This window comes from Erinaceus europaeus, chromosome 9 (assembly GCF_950295315.1).
Source record: "Erinaceus europaeus chromosome 9, mEriEur2.1, whole genome shotgun sequence".
Classification (NCBI taxonomy): Eukaryota; Metazoa; Chordata; class Mammalia; order Eulipotyphla; family Erinaceidae; genus Erinaceus; species Erinaceus europaeus.
Genome location: NC_080170.1, coordinates 68,414,910 through 68,423,162, shown reverse-complemented (window position 1 = coordinate 68,423,162; position 8,253 = coordinate 68,414,910). Strand labels below are relative to the sequence as shown.

Sequence of the window (8,253 nt, the reverse complement as noted above, 5' to 3'; positions counted from 1 at the left end):
GTGGCCTGGAGTGATGAGGGCAGGGAATTTTGGGGTCCTGGGGACGGGGCCTTCTGGGGGCAGAACCAGGACACCTAGGTGACTGGTTAGGGACACCTGGGAGCCCCGGGGCAGGGACACATGGGGTGGGGAGACACCTGGGGGCCCCGGGTGGGGACACCTGGGGCAGGGATTCCTGGGAGCTGGGGACAGGTCATCTGGGGGCGCATGGAGGGCACCTGGAGTTGGGGGATACCAGGGGTCCCGGGCGGGGACACCTGGGGCAGAGATTCCTGGGGGCCTGGGACCTGACATCTGGGGTGAACAGGAGACACCTGGGGTGGGAGAAAAATGGGGGCCCGAGGCGTGGACACCTGGGACGGGGAGAGACCTGGGTGCCTGGGACCAGACATCTGGGGGCAGACGGGGGCACTTGAGGTGGGGGGAAACCTGGAGGCCAGGGGCGGGGACACCTGGGGCGGGAAGAGACCTGGGGGCCTGGGACCGGAGGTCTGTGGGCATCGTGGGTGGGGGACATCTTGGGTGGGGGGAAACCTGGGGCACGTACATCTAGGGGTCTGGAGGCCCAGAATAAACCCTGGGGTGGACACTTGCGGCCCCACCATAGCCCATCCTGGGAACGTTTGCGCTGCAGCTGCGCCACCTGGTGTCCCCTGCTGGCAGTGCAGCCGCCCTGCAACTGGCAGCCCTCATGGCCACCTGCCCACTGGACCAGGCCCCAAGTGACAGTGGTGCCCAGAGGCTCCAAACCGTGTCCCCGAGGTCTGGAGTACAACGAGACTGCCAGTCTGTACTGAGTCAGCTGAGAGTGAACATGTGCGTCCGGCGCTTGCCTGGCCCTGGCTTGTGGGGGTCTCAGTGGGTCTATGGGCAGTAAGCCCTGGACCTGGACTCAAATGGCCACCAGGGACTCAGCTGTGCAGGACAGGAAGCAGGAGGAGTGGGTGCTGCAGGGACATCAGGGGGTCTCCAGAGGAGGTGGCCTGGATTGTTGCAGGGACACCTGGGGGGCTCTAGAGTAGAGGGGGCCTGACGGTGTTCTGGGGCCTGGGGTGCTGAATGGAGGAGGAGGAGGCCTGAAATTGTTCAGGGGCCTGGGGTGCTGAGGGGAGTATTGGGCCTGAGGTTGTTCAGGGGACTGGGGAGCTGAGAGGAGGAGGGGGCATGAAGGTGTTCAGGGTCCTGTGGTGCTGTGAATAAGAGGAGGCCTGATGGTGTTCAGAGGCCTGGGGTGTTGATAGTAGGATGAGGCTTGAGGGTGTTCAGAGGCCTTGGGTGCTGAGAGGATGGGGCCTAAGGGTGTTCAGGCGCCTGGGGTGCTGAGGGGAGGAGGTGGCCTGAGGGTGTTCAGGGGCCTTGGGTGCTGAGAGGAGGAGGGGGCCTGAGAATGTTCAGGGGCCTTAGATGCTGAGAGTAGGAGGCAGCCTGAGGGTGTTCAGGGTTCTGGGGTGATGAGAGGAGGAGGTGGCCTGAGGGTGGCCGATGGGGGCCGGTGGTCTGGCGGCTGGTTTCTGGGGGCCTGCACTGATGTGGGCAGGGGCTCTCCAGAGGAGGGTGCCTGCAGTATTGCAGGGACACCTGGGAGGCTCCAGAGGTAGAGGGGGCCTGACAGTGTTCAGGGGCCTGGGGTGCTGAGGGGAGGAGGGTTACTGAAGGTGTTCTGGGGCCTGGAGTGCTGAGAGGAGGAGGAGGAGGAGGAGGCCTGAGATTGTTCAGGGGCCTAGGGTGCTGAGGGGAGGATGGGGCCTGTAGCTGGGTGCTGAGCCCACCACAGAGGTTTGCTTTACAGCATCGCCACCTGCTGGCTGGTCAGGCAATGCAGCCACTTGCCCGCCCCTCTGACTGGGGAGATAGCTGGGTGAACAGGCAGCTGAGTATGTCTGGGGCTCATGGGCGGGGACATCTAGGGCAGGGGACTTTTGGGGTCCTGGGGGCAGTTCCCTTTGTGGCCAGAAGCAGGAAACCTGGGGAACTGTGGCTGTGGACACCTGGGAGCCTCAGGGCGGGGACACATGGCATGGGGAGACACCTGGGGGCCCAGGGGTGGGGACACCTGGGGCAAGAGACACCTGGGGTTCTGGGACCCGACATCTGGGGCCAGAGGGGTGACAGCTGGGTTGGGAACACGCCTGGGGGCCCGGGGCGGGGACACCTGGGGCAAGGATTCCTGGGGGCCTCGGACCTATAATCTGGAGGCGGATGGAGGGCACCTGGGGTGGGGGGAAACCTGGGTGCCTGGGACAGGATTTCCTGGGGTCCTGGGACCAGCCATCTGGGGGCAGATGGGGGCACATGTAGGGTGGGTGGAATCCTGGGGGCCCAGCGGACACCTAGGGCGGGGATTCCTGGGGTCCTGGGGCTGGACTTCTGGGTGCGGACAGGGGACACCTGGGGTGGGGGAAACCTGGGGTCGCGGGGTGGGGACACCCAGGGACAGGGATTCCTGAGGGCCGCTGAGGCTCCTGGCAGAAGGCTGGGAAGCTGGGCCTGGGGGTCAGGGAAACCTGCAGTAGGGAACACCTGGAGGGACACCTGAAGGCAGGTACATCTAGGGGTCTGGAGGCCCAGAATAAACCTTGGGGGTGGACACTTGCAGCCCCACCAGAGCCCATCCCTGGAAGATTTGTGCTGCAGCAGCGTCACGTGGTGGCCTCTGCAGGCAGTGCAGCCATCCTGCATCTGGCAGCCCTCATGGCTGCCCGCCGTCTATACCAGGCCCCAAGGGACAGTGGTGCCCAGAGGCCCCACACCGTTTCCCTGAGGTCTGGAGGACAATGGGACTCCCAGTGTGTACGGAGTCTGCTGAGAGTGAACATGTGTGTCTGGTGCTGGCCGTGCCCTGGCTTATGGGGGTCTCAGTGGCTCTATGGGCAGGAAGCCCTGGACCTGCAGTCAAATGGCCACCAGGGACTCAGCTGTGCAGGACAGGAAGTAGGAGGAGGGGTGCTGCAGGGACACCTGGGGTGCTACAGAGGAGGAGGGGGCTGGGGTGCTGCAGGGACACCTGGGGTGCTCCAGAGGCAGAGGCCTGGTGTTCAGAGGCCTGGGGTGCTGAGAGGAGGAGGGGGCCTGAGGGTTTTCAGGGGCCTGGAATCCTGAGGGAAGGAGGGGTCCAGAGGGTGTTCAGGGGCCAGGGGTATTGAGGGAGGCAGGGGCCTGAGGGTGTTCAGTGGCCTGGGGTGCTGAGAGGAGGAGGGGGCCTGAGGGTGTTTAGAGGCCTGGGGTGCTGAGTGGAGGAGGGGGCCGGAGAGTGTTCAGGGACCTAGGGTGCTAAGGGGAGGAGGGGGCCTGTGGATGCTCAGGGACCTGGGATGCTGAGAGGAGGGGGCCTGAGGGTGTTCAGGGGCCTGGGGTGTTGAGGGGAGGAGGGGGCTCGAGTGTGTTCTGGGGCCTGGGGTGCTGAGAGGAGGGGGCCTAAGGGTGTTCAGAGGCCTGGGGTGCTGAGTGGAGGAGGGGGCCTTAAGGTGTTCTGGTGCCTGGGGTGCTGAGAGGAGGAGGGGCCCTTAGGGAGTAAGGAGCCTATGGTGCTGATGGAGGGGGCCTGAGAGTGTTCAGAGTACTGAGGTTCTGAGAGGAGGAGGAGGCCTGAGGGTGATCAGAGGCCTGGGGTGCTGAGTGGAGGAGGAGGCCAGAGAGTTATCAGAGGCTTGGGGTGCTGAGAGGAGGAGGGGGCCTGAGGGTGTTTAGAGGCCTGGGGTGCTGAGTGGAAGGTGCTTGAGGGTGTTCAGACGCCTGGGGTGCTGAGAGGAGGAGGAGGCCTGAGGATGTTCAGAGACCTGGGGTGCTGAGTGGTGGGGCCTGAGGGTGTTCAGGGGCTTGGGGTGCTTAGAGGAGGACTGGTCCTGAGGGTGTTCAGGGGCCTGGGGTGCTGAGGTGAGAAGGAGGCCTGAGGGTGTTCAGGGGCCTGGGTTGCTGAGGGGAGGATGAGGCCTTAGGGTGTTCAGGCCGCTGGGGTTCTGAGAGGAGGAGGGGGCCTGAGGGTCTTCAGGGGCCTGGGGTGCTGAGAAGAGGAGGAGGCCTGAGGGTGTTCAGAGGCCTGGGGTGCTAAGAGGAAGAGGGGGCCTGAGGGTGTTCAGGGGCCTGTGGTGCTGAGGTGTGGAGGGGTCTGAGGGTTTTCAGGGGCCTGGGGTGCTGAGGATGAGGGGCCCTGATGGTTTTCAGGGGCCTGGGATGCTGAGAGGTGGAGGGGGTATGAGGGTGTTCAGGGGCCTGGGTCGCTGGAGGAGGTGGAGGCCTGAAGGTGTTCAGGGGCCTTTAGAAATTAAAAATATTTTACTATGTACATATGAATATAATAAATTTTAATTAATATAGCATGCAGTTCTATATGCTGACAGTATTAAACAATGAAGTGTTCTCTGGCTACCAAGGTAAACTTTCAAGGTTGTATAGAGCAGATGGTGACATGCAGCTATTTGGTAGTATAGTTAACTGACATCACTAGTAATCTGTTATCCCAGTGACTTTAAGCTGCAAATAAATAAGCATCAGTTCATACGGGGTCTGTTTTATCGTCTTCTTTTTGTGACTATTGGAACATTATGGTGAACATAGTAAAGACTGTGTAGCAGTATTGTGGAAAGATCTGCTCCATTATGCTGCTCCTAACTTTTTTGTGTTCCAGTGTGACAGAAGAGTTTGAACCAAGGACCTATGCACCTCAGGAGCCATGCCCTACATTAAGATTCAGCCATGATTCAGTATTTTTGAACTGAGTACAGTTGATTTATCTTATAATTAAAGATATGTCAAGTCTGCTTCACAAATTTGCATGTCCTCCTAGCAGATTAGCCATGCTTATCTTCTCTATATCGTTCCAATTTTAGTATATGTGCTGCCACAGCAAACATCATAAGTCTGCTGAGTGGAAACCTCTGATCCTGGTCCTCCTTTGGTGAAAGAGTTTTGTATAACATCCTCTCTGTCTCCTATGGATGTTATTCTGTTCATAACACTTATTGTTAATTTTGAAATCGATATTGTGAGACTGTAGTTTCCACTAAATACCCATGTTGATTTGAAGGCTCATTTAAGCAACTTAGTGTGTAACTGTTTTATCATTTCAGTAGATACATCAATGAGCATTCTTCTGTTTGCCTGATTCCTTGCCTCTGCTCTTACTTTTTTTAGAAGCCCAAAGGATTTTAATAGTTTTCTTTTTAGTTGTTTAATATCTGAAAATTCTCCCATCTGTCTTTCTTATTTTGTTTTAGCAGTTTTATTTCAGAGGTCTTTCTCCAACTGTCACAGAGTCACCTCATGTTTTATATGCTAGTTGCTTCCTAATTTTCTCGAATACATGCAAAGTTCGTCTTTTAGTGATCTACGTCACAGGATAGGGATCCAGTTTACTTTCCGTTAAGTATGCCAGTTTTCTTAGTGTCTGTCTTTTCTTTTTCCATAGATAAAGCGGTGCTGCACTTGTATATGAAGTTCTTGTATGTGACTTGAACACTGTATTTTACTCTCTGGTTTGCTTTTTGTTCTTTTCATTCCATGTTTTTTCAGGACTGTGATTTTTTTTCATTTGTAAAAAGTTTTCTTTATTGGGGAATTAGTGTTTTACATTCGACAGTAAATACAATAGTTTCTACATGCATAACATTTGCCAGTTTTCCATAGAACAATACAACCCCCACTAGGTCCTTTATCATCCTTTTTGGACTTGTATCCACCCTCCCCCCAAACCCAGAGTCTTTTACTTTGGTGCAATACGCAAAGTCTAGTTCAGGTTCTGCTTGTGTTTTCTCTTGTGATCTTGTTTTTCAACTATTGCTCAGAAACTTTACCTGAATGATTTCTATTGTGGCTGAGTCCATAAATATGAACTATAAAATACATGTAGGCAGATGAAGTAAATCACTTCTGTTTAAATTCCACACTTTTTTATATTCATGTTATTAAATATTCCTGATTCTTGCATATATATATATTCCTATTTATTTTTGTGTAGAATCCAACAGAGAAATTAGGTGGTCATTATTTGAGTAAAACAAAACCACAAATATTCACATTTTCTGCAGCAGGATGATATACTGTGTGCACATTCTCATTTTGTATTCTGTGGGAAGTGTATCTACCACTGATTCTCTTTGCCAGCAGATATTAATTCCCAATTTCATCAGATTCTTTCAGAGATTTCATTTTGTCTTATACAGAACAAAGCCCACATATATTTAATTAAAGGAAAACAGCCACAAGTCCACAACAAAGAAAAAACAGTTGTTGTTGTTTTTTTCTCCCCCAGTAAATGGCCCTGGTAAAACGGGACAGTCAGTTTTTCAGCAAAAGAATGTACCTGAACATGTATATTACATGATATACAAAAACTAATTCAAACTGAATAAAAGATTAGAACATGAGATCTAAAACCATAAAATTCTTAGAAGAAAAACCAAAGGAGTTAAGCTCCTTGATATAGGTCAAAGTAATGCTTGAAAAAATTGGACACTGGAAGTGGACTGTGATTTTGTACTGTTTTCCCTTCTATGAATAATAGCCTTATTTGGAAATGATGATAGATTCATAGGAAGTTACAAAATATAGTACAGAGAAGTCTGGTTTTCCCCACCAGTAATATACCATAGCACTTCCTAAATTCCTTAATAGTTACAGTATTATTATTACTAAATTATGTGGTTAGTGCTGTAAGCCATTATGTGGAGAGTAAATCCTCCATTCCTTGCCCATTTTCAAAGCTGGTTTAGCTATAATAATTTTTAAGACTTTTTATATTTATTTATTTATTTATTCCCTTTTGTTGCCCTTGTTGTTTTATTGTTGTAGTTATTATTGTTGTTGTCATTGTTGGATAGGACAGAGAGAAATGGAGAGAGGAGGGGAAGACAGAGAGGGGTGAGAAAGATAGATACCTGCAGACTACTTCACCGCTTGTGAAGCGACTCCCCTCCAGGTGGGAAGCCGGGGGCTCAAACTGGGATCCTTATGCTGGTCCTTGCACATTGTGCCACATGCGCTTAACAAGCTGCACTACCTCCCGACTCCCGCTATAGTAATTTCAGGCCCTCCAAACACACAGAGGTATTTTGCTTTGTATTTACACATATTGTTTTGCACATAAATAGTTATTTCACTTCTGATAGTTAATGTGTCTGTGATCATCCATAGATCATGTGCCAGTTACATTATGTTTTCACACTCATAGAGAGAGAGTAAGAGTCTTCACATTTCTGGAGCTGTTATAGGGAGATAGATGCATGAGAACTAAATAAGTACAATTTTGGCATGTTAAATAGAGAAATCTAATGCAATATTGTTTGTCTGGCAGACTTTATAACTTAATGATGGTTAGAAAAGATCTCAGAGAGGACGACATTCTAGCAGGAGCTTGAAGGAGGTGAGGAAGACTGCCCTGCAGAACTCTTGAGGACACTGCTAAGACCCTACTTGGTATCCTTGAAAAAAATTCATCAATCAGAATGGAAACAAATAAACAAAAGGTCCTCATTCTTGTAGGATAGACAATTGGATAGAGTGACTTTTACTCAGCTTGAGAAGGAATCCTTGAGAAGGTTCTGAAATGTATGGCATGCTGTGATGGATCTGTTTGTCTGTCTATCTATCTGACTTGGTATCTGGGATCAGACATGGTACCTCTTTCATGCAATTCCAATATGCTGGTGCTGTAATTCCTGGCCCCTGATTTTATATCGTGTTACCTTACGTGTTGTGTTGGAGTGTCAGGGGACAGGGAGATAGAAAGAAACCAATTCCATCTGTCTTTCTAATCTATCACTCTCTACCCCCATTCCAAGTCTCTTTGCAAACAAGCATGTTATACACTCAGAATGAGCTTGTCCTATGAATTCTGATGCTTCATAACTAAGACAGTGCTATCTTTCCAGTTTATAACTTCTTAACTGTCTCTATAAGAAATAGTGCCATTGTCTCCAGTTTTTTATTTATAAAATGGAAATATTGACAAGAGCATAGGATAAGAGGGGTACATTCCCACACATTGAACACCCTCAGAGCTCCATATCCCATCCCCTCCCTTGACAGCTTCCCTATACTTTATCCCTCTGGGAGTGTGGACCCAGGATCATTGTGGGGTACAGAAGGTGGAAGGTCTGGCTTCTGTAATTGCTTCTCCACTGAACATGGTCACTGGCAGGTCAATCCATAATCCCAGCCTATCTCTCTTTCCCTAGTGAGTCAGGGCTTTGGGGAAGTGGGTCTCCAAGGGCCATTGGTGGCATTGTCTGCCCAAGGAAGTCAAGTTGGCATCTGGAA

At 51.3% G+C, this 8,253-nt stretch overlaps 1 non-coding gene across 1 annotated transcript; it reads right to left on the bottom strand.

Moving 5' to 3' along the window:
• Window positions 1-4,739: 4,739 nt before the first annotated feature.
• LOC132540570 (U6 spliceosomal RNA) lies at window positions 4,740-4,846 on the bottom strand. The gene has a single exon (XR_009551768.1). It is a non-coding gene; the product is annotated as a U6 spliceosomal RNA (small nuclear RNA).
• Window positions 4,847-8,253: the final 3,407 nt, after the last annotated feature.